Genomic DNA, 16,694 nt, shown 5'->3' with positions numbered 1-16,694 from the left:
ATGTTCAAAAACTCAAATGATGAGTAGGTCGATGGGCTAGATGTTGAGTACACCACAGTCCTAGGAAGCAAGAAGAATCTAAAGGAGGCAGAGAAGAAGAAGCCCACCGTGATCCAGGTTTGTGTGCATGACTTATGCTTGTTCTACCACATATGCCATGATGACATTGAGTGCGAGGAATTTAAGAAGTTACTCAAGGGTGGCCGAGTCAAATTCGTTACTGTAGACTTTAGGAACAACAAGGAAATCCTGGGTTGGATAGGCCTCGTTGTAGACAACCCCTTCGACCTCGAGAAGGAAAGGCTGGTGCCCTCCCTTGATCAGCCTTCAATGCTGACCCTGGTAGGAGCCATGGTTCATCCTTCGTACGGTGAACTGAAGAAACCTCTACACACGTTTCATCATGCATGGCAGTGGATTGTACTAGATATAGACCACATCCACTACGCTGCAACGGATGGCTACCTTTGTTTCAATATCTATAAGGGTTGGATGAAGAGCAAGAGCCAAGTGTGCGGTTCAAGCAAAGAAGTATCGCCCAAGAGAAAGAGGGACATGGACGAAGTCGAGGACGTGGACGAGAACTCTGAGTAAGGTGGCGGTGTCGTTGCTCATGGTGGTTCTAATGCAGTGTCTACCGGATTAGTTGCTTAGTTTAATTTCTGGTGTGCTTAGTTTTATTTGAGGGGTGTGTTGTGCTGAGCACCCAGCAGAACTATGTTATGTTTCTTCTCGTTATATTTCGTACATTTCATCTTTTAGTTGGTATATTACTACCACTCGTTTCTTCACATTATATACGTACAATATATATGGCCAACATCATATAGCCAACAGTTTAGTTGTCAAAGAATTTTAGGGTGCTTAGTTTTGTCAAAGAATTCCAGGGTGCTTAGTTTTATTTGAGGGGTGTGTTGTGCAGGACACCATTAACTTATCATTGTGAGAATCGGCTTATTTTTGTCATGTAACATGGTCAACGGGTTTGACGTGAAAATAATAATGTCTAATGGCATTTCTGAGCAAGCATCTAACTTAACGATGGCATTGTTTAGATATCTAATTGCATTTTTGAGCAGGCGTCTCACGAATCGATGGCATTTCCTGAGTAGTTGTAACTTCTAATGACAAAGCTGAGTAGTGATACACAACTAGTGGCATAAATAGTAAGAACCCAAGAATTAAATAGGTATGCTAATTTCTTTATTTCTTTATACCTTTGTGTGCGAAACAATATATGCTGCCTCCCCCAGATTTTCTTTAGAGAGGCAAAATAGAACTGTATGAGTGCCCTGTTAAATTTTGGAATTATTCCAGGTTCGTTTGGCCTTTTTATACATTAGTTGAGTTTCTGGTCATTTAACGTGAATAATTCACATTTGAACTACAAGAACATGCTCCCGTGCACCAAAGTTGATTGAAAAATCACATGTGTGTCCTCGGGTGAATTTCTAGGTCCCATGCATGAAATGGGAATGAAATTGAAACATCTGGGCATCGTGGTTCGGCCGAGAACATTGAGAAGCTTGGTTTTAAAATTCTTGTAAATCCAAAACACGCCTGAAAATCATGAAACTTGGCATGGTGTCATGTCATGGTACTACCATGCTGTGGTAAAAAAATTGCAGACTAGGAACATGTTTTGGTATAAGTTTCTTGCAAACCGGAGCTTCTCTCAAAAAGGCTCGTGGTTCTGAGAGGGAACGTGTCACCTTTGTGTGCATAATTCAAATTTAAAATACAAGCACATGCTCCAGTGCACCACATCTTGTTGAAAAATCACATGCGTGTCCTCGGGTAAATTTCTAGGTCCCATGCCAGAAATGCGAATGAAATTCAAACATCTAGGCGTCATGGCTTGGCTGGAAACATTGAGAAACTTGGTTTTTTAATTCCTATAAATCCGAAACACGCATGAAAATCATGAAACTTGGCTTGGTGTCATGACATGGCACCAACATGCTGTGGTAATTTTGCTGTCTAATTTGTGAAGGCGCACACATTAACAATCAATAAAGTCATTATGGAACAAGTGCTATCACGTTACAATCGGAAACACAAGTATTATTGAAACCCTGGGCGTTCTATTTACCATTTACGTGCCGCCACGCGTCCCCTTTTTTATTAGCTTGGAGGCGCTGTGCAGGGTAGCTATTTGAGTACGGGTGGCGTGCGAGCCCTTTGACCTCCATCTGCCGTCGACCACTCTCCCAAGGTCTCCATTAATGGCGCCCGAGCCTCTGTTTAATGGCGTGGCAATGTCTCACTCGACTGAGATTTAAGAGAGAAAAAAGAAAATCTGAAAAGAAAATTTTGCACGGATCTTGATGTAAGATCCGACGGACCTATATAGCATCTACTGCGACTTATAGCAAGACTGATGAATATATATAAGGATGACGAGAGTGGATAATAATTTTCTTACATAATTAGGACGATAATTAAAAAATCCACATGCGGCTACGCCCGAAATACACAAGGGCAAAAGAAGAAGGAAGACGCATACAATGATCTGGCTCGCTGATCTCTACTTTATTTATGTGATGCAGGTTGTGGAGACTAGTTGTCGCGACGGGAGATGATCTCTTTCATCAGTTTCATCTCCTTAATACGCTGCTTGGCAGCATCCATGGATTCCTCCACCAGCCTATTGTGCTCGATGCGGAGCATGGCATTCTCATCCATAAGTTTCTTGATGATGACGCCCGTCCTCTGAAACAAGGCAGTAGTCTCCTCCTCCTGCTTCGCCCTTCCGATGATCTTCGCCCTCAACAGGTCGCGCTCGCCCCGGAGCTTCGCATTGCCCTCCCCTAGTTGCCGGATGACGCCGGTAGCCTCATCCTGCAACCTCGCCCAGCCAGAGATCTGATCCATCTGGCTATGGACCATCGCATGGATGTGCCTGTAAGAGTCCTCGCCTGCCCGCGAGAAATTTTCCCACGCCGCCGCGGCGCGACAGTACCTCCGTGCTGCTTGGGTGGTGCGGCGAGACATCTTTGCTGCTTCCGTGGCATGGCCAAACCAGTCTGCTACATCGACGGGGCGGCGGGACCTCCGTGCTGCTTCGGCGGCGTGGCAGGACCTCTGTGCTGCTACTGCTGCGCAGCTGGACATGTCGGCTGCTTTCGCGGCAAGGCAGGACATCTCTCGTGCTTCCTCTTCTATGCTCACCTCTCCCTAGTGGAAATCTCTTGACCCATAACTCATGCTGGCTATGGCTTGATTGACTTGATTGTTTTTTGTGGGTGAGGAGTTGAGGAGGAATGTGCAGTCATCTTAGCATAGTAATATTTATAACAGAGTACTACTAATACGCTCCTAAGTGGGAAACCGTTTAGGTTGTGATCGGTGTGAACATGTTTGTAATTAAATATAGTGTGGTAGTAGTAGTAGTAATTTGGAATGTGCTGAGACGCGCTCAAAATTTATTGACGGTTCTAGTTTCAAAGTGTGGCACTATTCCAGATGGCGTAACGTCGGCATGTTTTCTCGGCCGTGGTGTAGCATATGCAATGGTACTAGTTCTTTTTCTACTGTTTTGTCCGTGCAAAAACTGGCACCGTCGGATACATATCTTATGCTTGGCGTTCGACAGGAATAGCCTCGTGGCGAGCTATAGACTAGTATTTTTTCAAACGCATTACACCTATCTCTCGGGACTTCTCACACGCACCATCACTGCTCCCTAGGTCGATGCCACCCACATACACTTGTACTCTGAGAAGAGGTGCACGCACGCACTCGTCCTCTCTCACACACGCATCTGTAGCTACGAATTGTAGTGTCCTCAACCATCTGATTGGCTCTATCATAGGTTTCACCTTGCTCCTTGACCTTGAGATTGAGAAGTTTAAAGCGTGGGGGCTAAGATGGAGGCGGGAGGTTTTGGTTAATGTGCGGGCCGCACACGGCACCAACACGACACGAGCTTCGTCTTCATGGTGCACATGTAGTCGGGTGAGTTGTCCAAGTATAGACACAACCAGGCCCTCGTTGGTATCCGCGCCTCGACTTTGGCTGGTCATAGTGGAGAGTAACATAGACTAGTTACTAGTCTATGTTACTAGTACCTTCATAGTGCGTAGTGTCATATAGTATATGCATAATTTGGCGACGAGCGCTCTCTCTATGTACCACCTTTTTTGTTTAATTTCATCTTGTTAGTTTTGCTCCATGGTGCAATCCATCGATACTACTACTGTACAAATGTATACATTTTTTAAAAGGCTAGAGGGCGGGGCAGTCTAGCTTGGTCCTTTTCACGAGAGGCGAGGGCCTTTGTGATTTGACGGCTCATTACTGCTGGAAGGCGGGGCCTTGTGATTTGACTGCTCATATAAATGTGTCGACGACCTGAGGAGGAGCAAAGAACCATGCGATATACTCAAGTTTTCCACTGGAGTAGTACTAGTACAACGGAGGAGCACGAAACACGGCAGCCCAGTGCCATATGGCGATAAAAATGATCTAATTTGCTAGTCATCTCATTGTTAGCATTGTTCTATTCATGCCTCGCAGAGAACATGACACGTGTAGCGAAACACCCGAAGTAAAAGAAGAAACACAAGAGCAAAAGAAGAAGGAAGATTATCACCCCAAATGATCTAATTCGCCGCGGAGTCGTAACTGCTTCTTCATCGCCTCCATGACCTCCATCTCCTTGCGCGTCTCCTCCGCCATCTTCTTCATTCTGTCCATGACGCGGGATTTCTCGACGCGAGCCTTCATCATCTGTTCCACGACCGCATTACGTACCTTGACAGCAGTCGGGTGCTCGATGCGAACCTTCGCCAAATCCTCCTTCTGTTCCATGACGAGGGCCTGCAGCATCTACCGAGGAACTACTACTCTCATGAAGCTTCTTCCAGTCGGTGTTCTTCTCCTTCAGTAGGTCAAGCTCATGGCAGAGCTTCGCCTTGTCCTCCTGAAGTTGCAGGATTTCGCCGGTCGCCTTCTTCTCCGAGGCAATGCTCTTCTTCAGCAGCATCACCAAGCCGGTGAGCAACTCCCCCTGCTTATTGAGCTCAGCGGGCATGTCATCGAGGCTGTCCTTCAGAAGCTCCACCAAGCCATGGATGAACTCCTTCTTATTGAGGTGCTTATTTGAGCTGATCGGGCATGCCGTCGAGGGATAACGACTCCAGTGCCGCCAGCTCGGCATGTTCGCCTCCTCGGCTAGGGCGCTCCTGGGAGCCATCACGAGCCCTCTCTTTTTCTCCGCAGCCTTGGTGTCCGCTCCCTTGTTATGAGTAGTTCTCAACCTAGAGCTCTGTGCACCGGACATGGCAAGGACGGGCGAAGAAGAAGCACTTATGAGGAGGAAAGGTAGAGTAATTTTTGGTTAGGTAGTTCCCCCTTTTATAACCTAAGTACTAGCACTAGTACTAATACCTGCATCATGGGAACACGTTCAGGTTTGGTACGTACTAGTAGGTGTGAGCATGCTTGCACTTAATTGTAGCACTAGTACTTTCGAATGTGATGGGAACAAGGTAAAGATAAATTGATGGGTTTTGGTTTCGTGGCCCGAAACGGCTCCCGATGAGTTTAGTGGAACATAAATTTCAAGTAGACTACACTGCTCAGATGCGTAAATATTATGTTACTGTCAAAAATTGGCACAAAATACGAAGGAGACCAATGGAAGTACTACTAGCAACCCATGATTTAACTAATCGCATGCCCGCAGTGGAGTAGTAATGTCTTTCTTCCGCCCTCACGTCCACTCAGTTTGCATGCGCTATATTAATTGACCATCAATGAAGTGAAGGACTTTACACGCGTCAAATTATCACATGGGATGGATCTTGGTACAAAATTGCGTCCGCCCGTGTACCCGCGTCTGCATGCAAGGGAATGACTGCGTGCGTGGTGTGCGTGCACATCTTTGCTTCGTGCATGTACCGCCAGTGTGGCTCGGGGAGGACGAGTACATTCTTCTGGAACCGGCAGCACGTCACTGTGATCAATCCACACAAGGATGTCGCGATAACGCCTCCACATGTGCCACGTGGCTTCATGAACTGTAAGAGAGACACTGTGTAGCGTGCCATTGTGTTTTGCACATACTCGAAGTACTAGTAAGGTACACGTGCATTGCACGCGTCAGATTTTTCAACCAAATTATGAATAAATACCACACTATAGCATGTAAGCTCTAGGTCATATATGCCTGATGTAGACCTTCATTTAATTCTTATAGTTCATCTCATTCAAAATTAATTAGTTTTTATAAAAAAAACCTAGGGCCTCTTTGATTTGTAGGATTTCCAAAACGCGGGAATAGGAAGAACATGGGATTAGAGTGGAATGTCGTCTTGAATCCTACAGGATTGTACGAGTGTTCGATTGTGCATAGAAAAAACGCAGAATTCTTTCAAAGAGGTTTGAGTGGATGAGATGTTTCCTATGAAATCTAGTGCAAATGAATCATATGGAAAAATTCCTATGGTTTACAATCCTATGAATCAAACAACCAAGATAGGAAAAATTCCTAAGGATTAGAATCCTCCAAAATTCCTTTGAGAATCCTTTAAATCAAAGAAGCCCTTAATCTATTTTATGATTCATGGAATTGTGCGTTGTAAAGCATAAAGTAAAAACAAATAATGGCAATTCAACTAGAAAAAAGTTTGGGCAGTTATGATACGGAAGATTCTAGAACAAAGGAGAATCACTGTTGTTTTGAGATTTGTGCATTATGCTTAATTTCAACCATGGAGTCTGCTAGATTGTACATGTGGCAAAATTCGGTGGGGGCTAGAAGATGGTGCGAGGGGTGGAGTGGAGGGAGACTATGAAGGAGTGCACAATTGCGAGATCGACATTTAGAGAGAGGGGGCGAGAACGTGCGTTGTTGCGCGCAGTGGCGGATCCATGAAAAATATCCCATGAGCTAGGAGCCAAGCATTGCTAATCCTTTACGAGGAGGGCCAATTCATCAACTTAAACCATTTTTACCAGCAATTGTCTAATGATCACATTCATATTAGCCTCGATATATAGTGATGTTAGGGGGGCAGGGCCCTTGCTGCCCCCTGTCTTCGCCATTGTGTGCGCGTCTGATAGATGAAGCGGAAGGCATGGATGATGAGAGGGGGACATTGGATATATAATTAATGCGGGTGTATTAGCTATATATGTAATCCTATATAGAGAGGTATAGATTGATCATTGTGGACGTGGGAAAGAGGGCGAGACCTCACTAGATATATAGATTGATCGGTTTATGTGGAAAACTATGAAATACCTAGCTATATACACACACATAGAGGAACATCGATCGTTGCGCATGCACGTGAGAGATAAAGAATGCCCGATATGATGGAGAGGGGGATGTGTGTGTGTGTGCCTTCATGGGAGACCGACCTGAAGAAAAAGATTGCATGTGTGTGATGGATAATGTCGACTGGTAGTGTGTGTGCATGCATGCATGAGAGAAAGTTAGTGGTACAATTATAAAGAGAAGACCAATGTGTGGGTGTAAAATACTAGGTGAGGTCATAATCAATGTAAAGTTGAATTCAAATATTTGAATAAGAGATCATGATGTTTGAAACCCATGCATGCATGAATATAACGGAGATCTGTGGGGTGTGGTTTGGAAACGAGCATATTGTAATGTATACACATTGAACAAGGTCAGACTGGTTTTAATTTGAGATACCGATGGCAAACATCATTTGGCCACATTGCATCCGTGCATGGACACACTGTTCTAATTGGAGATGATGGGTGGCTTTCGCATCACATATCTATATCTATACCCCTATATATATTATATTTCTTATTTTTTATATAGTGTACGGATAACTTTAACTTTGAAAGATGGTCGTTGGATGAGGCCAATCTAATGGTGCAGAGCTGGCAAATTTGAGCACTACTGGCCGTTGCATATCATCTAGATTCAACCAGATTTTGCCACATGTACAATCTAGAAGACTCTATGGTTGAACTTAAGCATAATGCACAAACCTCAAAACACAAGCACTTCTTCTTTGTTCTAGAATCTTCCATATCATAATTTCCCAAATGTTGTTCTACATGATTTGTTTTTACTTTATGCCTTACAACGCACAATTCCATGAATCTTAAAATAGATTAGCTTTCGTATAAAAACTAGATGATCTTGAATGAAATGAACTATAAGAATTAAACGAACATCTACATCATGCTATAATGTGGTATTTATTCATAATTTGGTTGCCAAATCTCATGCGTGCAATGCACGTGTACCTTACTAGTCTAAATGGTGTATGTGTGTGTGTTGTGCGTGTTAAACACATTGTACGTAGTATATCATACTAGTCTAAATTGTCTTTTTTGGGTACACGTTAAGCTTGTTCTCCTGAAATTTCAAGCCGCGCCTTGTTATGTCGAAATTTCAAGCTAGCGTCTCTATCTATTGTGCTGCGAAACTCCCACCTCTTCAACCTGTGCCTTGTTACCCCAAAATATTTAAGATAAATCTTTGTCTCGTTGTGCTCCGACAACTCGCTCCATCTCAACCCGCGCCTTGCTATTCTAAAATTACAACGCGCGTGAAAACTCCCACCTCCTGTGGAATCCCGACACGTGAAATGCCCGTGATACCCCTGAACCGAAATAACCGCTTCAAATCGGTGGGGGTACTTTTGTAACTTACCCCACATTTCGGACAAGCGCGTCCCTAAGCCATGGTTCCCCACTCCCATCCCATCCACCCACCCATTCATACACCGAGGCCGGGAAAACCCGCGAAGCCCCACACCCTCCTTCGTCCGCCACCCAGCCGCAGCCTCTTCCCCAACGACGTCGTCCACAGCAACACCTCGACGTCCCTCATCCACCGTACCGGATGAGGATCCGTCGTCGATCTGGTAGTCCCGCCGGTTCAGCCACCCCGTCCTCCACCTCCAAGGAGCTGCCCCGATGTTCCCCTCGTCTTTCGCGCCACCTCCATTTCCACACCGCCGTCTTCACCTGCACCACTGGAAGAGAATCATCATCACCATTTCCTCGGATGAAGTTGCGGCCTAATCGGCGCTACCAAAGAGGTTGTACACTAACCGCAACATTTTCTTCTTGATTCGATCTCACAGTGCTGCCGGTGCATGGTCCCGAGCCGACACGGCGCGGCTCCATCCACAGCGGCGTCGCCGGCCACTTCCTCCACAGCGTCGCTCCCTCGGCGGCGACGTCCACATCAGTAGGAGTTGTTGATGCTTTAGCTCTCGCTCGCGCTGCTACCCTACTCTTGCTCTCGGTCCCCTGCCTTATCTGCTCTTCCTCTTGCTCTTGCTCGCGCTTCTGCTCTTGCTCTTGCTCTTGCTTGTGATGCTGCTCCAATTTAGCTACACTTTAGTCGACTGAATTTACTTTTGGGTCAGTCGATTTTCAAGGGGTGGGGGGCTCGCCGGAGTTAAGGAAGAACTAGCCGCGGCGGGGAGGGGGCTCGCCGGAGAGGTACCCTACTATCTATCTTAGGGCTCAGGGTGGGGAAAGTGGTCGCCGGCGGTGGTGGGGCGGTGGCGTGGGGATTGCCGGAGAAAAAGCTCGGAACGGGGGGGGGGGCTAGAGGGATGGCCGAGGCGGCGGTGGACTGGTGGTGGGGAGTGTTTTTGGGGCCGGCGGGGCGGCGCACCGCCGGCCGCGAGCGGCTGTTTGGCTAGTGGTGGCTGGCGGCTCAGGGGGGTGGAGGTTGAAGATAAAGTGCAGGCCCTTGATTTCGTATCCAACGGCTGCAAAATCGAGTGACCAGAGATGAAAAAGTCAGTCGAATGACGTGTAGCCTCACCTCTAGTGCATTCAGTTTCGACAGTAAAATTCAGTTTCGACAGCAAAATTCAGTTTTGACAGTCAAGTTCAGTTTCGACAGTTAAATTCAGTTTTGACAGTTAAGTTCAGAGATGAGCGGCTGATGTATTTTACATCTAGCACTTTGTGGTTATGTATTTTACGTTATCTATTGGAGATGCTATTAGAATTCCACTCAGGTTAACATTGTCTCTCTTGTCCTGCTTCAGCCTCGGCGTCGTACAACTCACCGGAGCTGCTCCAACGACGAAACCCTCCATCACAGCAGAGCAGTACCTCGGGCTCCATCTCCAGATGCCTAAGATCTTCTTCCCCTCCTCCGACAGGCAAGTCAGCCGGAGCATCCTCATCGGCCAACCCAATCACGCTGAGATTGACATGGCTTCGCCAAAGAGGTTGTATACTTGTTGCATATCTTTTTTACTCTAGTTGTTATATATATATATATTGTCCACTTAGCACACGGAGTAATGGGAAATACGATTATTTTATCCTAATATATGACAAGTGCTACCTCTTGAGCACTTTGTTGGTTTTCCCCGAAGAGGAAGGGATGATGCAGCAAAGTAGTGTAAGTACTTCCCTCGGGTTTTGAGAACCAAGGTATCAATCCAGTAGGAGGCTACGCGCGAGTCCCTCGTACCTGCACAAAAAAATAAATCCTCGCAACCAACGCAAATAGGGGTTGTCAATCCCTATAAGGCCACTTACGAGAGTGAGATCTGATAGATATGATAAGATAATATTTTTGGTATTTTTATGATAAAGATGCAAAGTAAAATAAAGGCAAAGTAAATAGCAAAGGAAATAACTAAGTAGTAGGAGATCAATATGATAAAGATAGACCCGGGGGCCATAGGTTTCACTAGTGGCTTCTCTCGAGAGCATAAGTATTCTACGGTGGGTGAACAAATTACTGTTGAGCAATTGACAGAATTGAGCATAGTTATGAGAATATCTAGGTATGATCATGTATATAGGCATCACGTCCGAGACAAGTAGACCGACTCCTGCCTGCATCTACTACTATTACTCCACTCATCGACCGCTATCCAGCATGCATCTAGAGTATTAAGTTAAAACAGAGTAACGCCTTAAGCAAGATGACATGATGTAGAGGGATAGACTCATGCAATATGAAGAAAACCCCATCTTGTTATCCTCGATGGCAACAATACAATATGTGCCTTGATGCCCTTACTGTCACCAGGAAAGGACACCGCAAGATTGAACCCAAAGCTAAGCACTTCTCCCATTGCAAGAAAGATCAATCTATAGTAGGCCAAACCAAACTGATAATTCGAAGAGACTTGCAAATATAACCAATCATACATAAAAGAATTCATAGAAGATTCAAATATTATTCATAGATAGACTTGATCATAAACACACAATTCATCGGTCTCAACAAACACACCGCAAAAAGAAGATTACATCGAATAGATCTCCACAAGAGAGGGGGAGAACATTGTATTGAGACCCAAAAGGAGAGAAGAAGCCATCTAGCTACTAACTATGGACCCGTAGGTCTGAGGTGAACTACTCACACTTCATCGGAGGGGCTATGGTGTTGATGTAGAAGCCCTCCGTGATCGATGCCCCCTCCGGCGGAGCTCCGGAACAGGCCCCAAGATGGGATCTCGTGGATATAGAAAGTTGCGGCGGTGGAATTAGGGTTTTGGCTCCGTATCTGATCGTTTGGGGGTACGTAGGTATATATAGGAGGAAGGAGTACGTCGGTGGAGCAACAGGGTGCCCATGAGGGTGGAGGGCGCGCCTGGTGGGGGTGGGCGCACCCCCCTACCTCGTGGCCTCCTGTTTCCTTTCTTGACGTAGGGTCCAAGTCTCTTTGGTCTTATTCGTTGAGAAAATCACGCTCCAGAATGTTTCATTCCGTTTGGACTCCGTTTGATATTCCTTTTCTTCGAAACCCTAAAACAGGCAAAAAAACTACAATTCTGGGTTGGGCCTTCGGTTAATAGGTTAGTCCCAAAAAAAATATAAAAGTGGATAATAAAGCCCAATAATGTCCAAAACAGTAGATAATATAGCATGGAGCAATCAAAAAATATAGATACATTGGAGACGTATCAACAAGCAGTGAGGTACCAGGCAAGTTAGCTATTTGTGATGGACTCTCTTGAACGCCATCATTATTTATCTCTGCGCATTTGAGCTGTGCATTTGTCGATGGCCCTGGGAGTTGAGCTAGTAGGGTAGTGGCATGGGTCCAAAGTAATAGAAGTAGCACAAAAACATTTTTTTAGTGTAGGCTTTTCCTTGCTCAAGCCTGCCTACTAGAATCGCAGGTGCTTGAAAGGAAAAGTGAATGAAAAACATAGGAATTGGAAAGTTCCCTATGGTACTACTTTTCATGAATTTGGTGCAAAGGAATGGAGCAAAAGAAAACTGTAATATTTGTACCTTTAGTGTCTCCTTGAAAGAAAAACCGTAGGAATTTTAATTTCCATTTATCCTCCTTTTCAAATTCCTATTCATGAAGCACAAGACTAAGAGATAGTAGCACAATAGCATTATAACTGTACATTTTCTTGTGGTTTGACTTAATCTCACCATGCTTCTTTGCATCATGTGATCTTCCAATTCTTGTGAACCAAACACCCAGATTGGCAGAAATCCTGTGTTTTTAAGAGCCTGTTCGGATTCCATCCACTCCACAACTCTGCTCCAGGAGCAGCCGGAGCGGACCCAAACAACATAGCTCCACGGAGTCAGCAGCATGGAGCGGAGCGGGCTGCAGGTATAAATCCTGCAGCGGGGTAAAGGGTGCTCCGTAGATCCTGAAAACAAGGGAGTTCATCCAAACTTACGGAGGACTGCCACCGATAAGTGAAACATACCGGTTCATTCTGTACGTCTCTCCTGCTGGTAGCCTTTCCTATCCTCCCAGCACGGGCCACAAAGCAGATTGTTGGGCTTTCAGCCCAACTTGTGAATAGGAGCGGAACGAACAGCCGAACAGTTTTCCTGGCTCCTACGATCGATGAGGAGTGGAAATTCGCGCAGACTCCACGGAGCTCCGGATTTCGTGGAGCCAGTGGTTTACCGAACAGGGCCTAAATTCTTTGTTTTGCACGTGCATTCCTATCCTATTCATGTCTATTTCCTATCCCTGCATTGTTAGAATCCTCAAATTCAAACAAGCCCTTACACAATTACTTCTGTTACAGATATGTGTCAAAGAAAACCTTGTGTGGTTTGTCCTGCTCCTGCGGTGCTATGTTCCACCCCAGCTCAGCTGCTCCAACGACGGAAGAGTTCATCACAGCAGGGATCTGCTCTCCAGACTATCTTTCGCCCCCTCAGATCTTCTTCCCCGCCGCCGGCAGCCACGACAACTGCATTACCATCATCAACTGAGCAGATGACCTTGAGGACTACACGGGTCCACAAGAGAGGTCGCACTCTTCCGTGTCTGCTTACGTTATGCATCGCTTAATATGATGACATGCTACTTTATTGTCGTGTTCACCTATTAGACTCCGAGTCAGGTTCAAACTTATGCTGAAACTTGAGTTTTTAAATGGTTGTGGGGTACATATTGGGGCAGCATTCAGTACTATCTGTCTACTATCTGGTTAATCTCGGGTGTCTACTATGAGTTTCATGTTGGGTGCAAACAAACATTAAAGGAGCCATTATCTGTATTTTTTAACTAAAGCTATTATCTTCCTGTTATGATTCGTTTTGGGTCTATCCACAGTTTGCTACCATCACTTTGGATTTGTGCATGCACTCCTTACATAATCTCACTATGTTTTATTCCTATGCACGTCAGTTATTGTACACAATGGAACTGAACATGTGGAGCAAAAGAGACGAGCCTTGTGTGGCAATAAAATTTCATGCAGACATCGCTCCATGGTGGGCACAAAGGCAGCCCCCCTCCACCCATTTCGCATCATAATCAAGAGGAAGATAATTGTTCTGAGGTGGATTCAGAAGCAGAAGACCACTCCTATTTATCCCATGAGGTCTTCGTTCTAACTTGGCATGCTGATGTTGCTAATATCATGCATATGGTGCCTTGCATTACTTATTGTATACATCAAAGATGTCATCTGCTTAGTTTAGACATGCTTTGTGTCAATGACATCTGTTTAGTTTCTTTATCGTATATGTGAATCATGCAATTCCATCTTGTTTAGCTAGGCATCATATATGTGGATTTTGCAATGCCACCCTGGTTAGCCAGTCATCTTATATGTGAATTATATCATGGCATCATTTTTTATTACGTGTTAAATTTGTCAACAATTTTAGTACATTCAATTACCCTTCCTGTGCATCAGCCATTCGTCACGGTCATGGAAAAATCTGGACTAGAAACAAGGTCTTCACAGCAGACAATGCTATCTGAAGAAGCGCATGTCTTGCTGGTTACAGATAGCTCCTCAGAGGAGGATTTAGAGATAGATGACCAGTCCTATCCCCCCCCCCCCGAGGTGCATGCTCTAACTTGGCAGGTTTATGTTGCTCATATCGTGCGTATGGTATCTTGCATTGCTATATCATTTGCTTAGTTTAGACATGCTTTGTGTGAATGCCACATGTTTAGTGTCTAATTACCATATATGTGAATTATGCAATGCCATCTTGTTGCAAGACATTATATATGTGAATTATGCAATGCTATCTTGTTGCAAGGCATTATATATGTAAATTATGCAATGTCATGCTATTTAGCCAAGCGTCATATATGTGAATTATATCATATCGTCCTTTTTTGTATTTGTCATTGATTTTGTCAACAATGTTTGTATATTCAACTGCTCTTCCTGTGCATCAGCCATTCGAATTGGTGATGGAGAAATCTGGAGTGAAAACAAGGTCTTCAGAGCAGAGAATGCTACCTGCTGAAGCAGATATCTTGGTGGTTACAGATAGCTCTTCAGAGGAGGATTCAGAGACAGATGACCAGTCCTATTATCCCCCTGAGGTGTATGCTCAAACTTGGCAGGGTTATATTACTCATATCATGCATATGTTGTATTGCAATGCTTAGTTTTTACATCATATACACGATATTGAATGCCATCTCCTTAGTTGACACATCATATATGTGATTGCCCTCTGCTCACTTCCTTAGTATATAAATCATATATTTGAATTATATCATGCCATGATGTTTACATAGACAGCATGTATCTGAATTATGGCATGCCAACCCATTTTCTAAAGACATAATATAGTTATATCATCTCATCCTGTTCACATAGTCATCATATTTTGAATTATGTCATTCTATCCGTGAATTATATCATGCCATCATATTTCCATCGACGGCATGTTTGTGATTTATGGCATGCCAACCACTTTAATAGACACATCGTATAGTTATATCATGTCATCCTGTTTAGATAGTCATCATATTTTGAAGTATGTCATTCTATCCTGTTTAGTTAGCCATCATACATGTGAAATTGTGTCATGCTATCCTGTTTAATTAGCCATCATATATGTGAAATTATGTCCTACTATTCTGTTTGGTTAGACAACATAAATGTGAATTATTTCATGCCCTGTTTTCTTCCCTACTATCCATTGCACCTATCTATCTTATAATGTCTGTACATTCAATTAATTTTCTTGTTTATCAGCCATTACAATTGGAGGGGGTGATGGCAGTATCTGTGGGAGTAAAAGCACGGTCTTCAGAAAAGATCGCGCTACCTGTCAATGGAGATAGAACCACGGTTGTACTTGCCCAAGAACCAGCCCCACCACACATAACCCAGACTCACGCAGATTATACCCCTACCCAATTGGACAGAGAACCAGCTACACCCCTTCTAACCCCAACCCCAGGAGATAGTAACCCAGTTCCCGTTGACACAGCACCATCTCCACCATAGAGCACCCAAACACAAGAAGTTAGTAAGGCAACTACAGTGCCCAAAGCACGAGGACCACCACTCCGAACCCCAAGTCAATGCTTAAAGCAGAAGAATAATTGTTCTCAGGTCAGGATCCGTAGCTATGGTTCATACTACTTTGCTCTTGCATCACTGCATTTACTCATATCAACTAATTTCGAATTTGAAGGATGCAATTGAAACTCCAATGGCGCAACAGGTATGTTTTAAACATGTTTCTTTAACGTGTTTGCTGTTGTAACTTGCTCTATGTTGATTTCAGTTTCAATTGAATAAACAGTTATGTTCTCATGCCATGCACATTACAAGTGTTGTTATTGTTGTGTAGTTTCCCACACTTATATTCTGTCTATGCTGCTTTGTCTTAAATAGATATGATTAGAACTGTATCTATCTTGATTTGGCAACATAAACTAGAATGATATAGACCATACAGTGACCATACTATATAGATATATGTTTGTTTCATGTTGTTATCCTATCCACCTTACTACTGAACTGGTTTACCAAAATGAGTTTCATATACTACATTGTAAACATTTGATGTGTCTGTTTGTTTCTCTCTTAGAACATGGATAAAATATTGGAGAAGAGTACCCTGTTATGCATGGTAAAGGAAGTAATGCAGATAAGGTTCAAGATAGTGAGACATCCCTGTTGGTCTCCAAGAAAGCTGATAAAAACTATATTGAAGACACTAAGACAACCCCAAAGTCATGTCTTGATGTAGTATTTGAGTTACTGGCTACTACTGCTGGCACCAGCTCTTCAAACTCGCTCCCTAAATCAGTTCGGCTTCTTGAGTATCAACTTCAAGTTGAAAGACATCGATCAGATGTTATGCGACAGGAAGCCGAAGGACTGAGGAAGTCCCTGCAGAATTCAGATGCATACTTTCTAGTGCAACAGCAAGTGCTGGAGGATTTAGGCGCCAAACAAGAGAAAATTGATAAGCTTGATAAGCATCCTGCCAGCATTATGGGTACCCAGGATATTGTTTCT

Source organism: Triticum urartu, chromosome 5 (assembly GCF_003073215.2).
Source record: "Triticum urartu cultivar G1812 chromosome 5, Tu2.1, whole genome shotgun sequence".
NCBI classification, from domain to species: Eukaryota; Viridiplantae; Streptophyta; class Magnoliopsida; order Poales; family Poaceae; genus Triticum; species Triticum urartu.
This window is presented reverse-complemented; position numbering follows the sequence as displayed.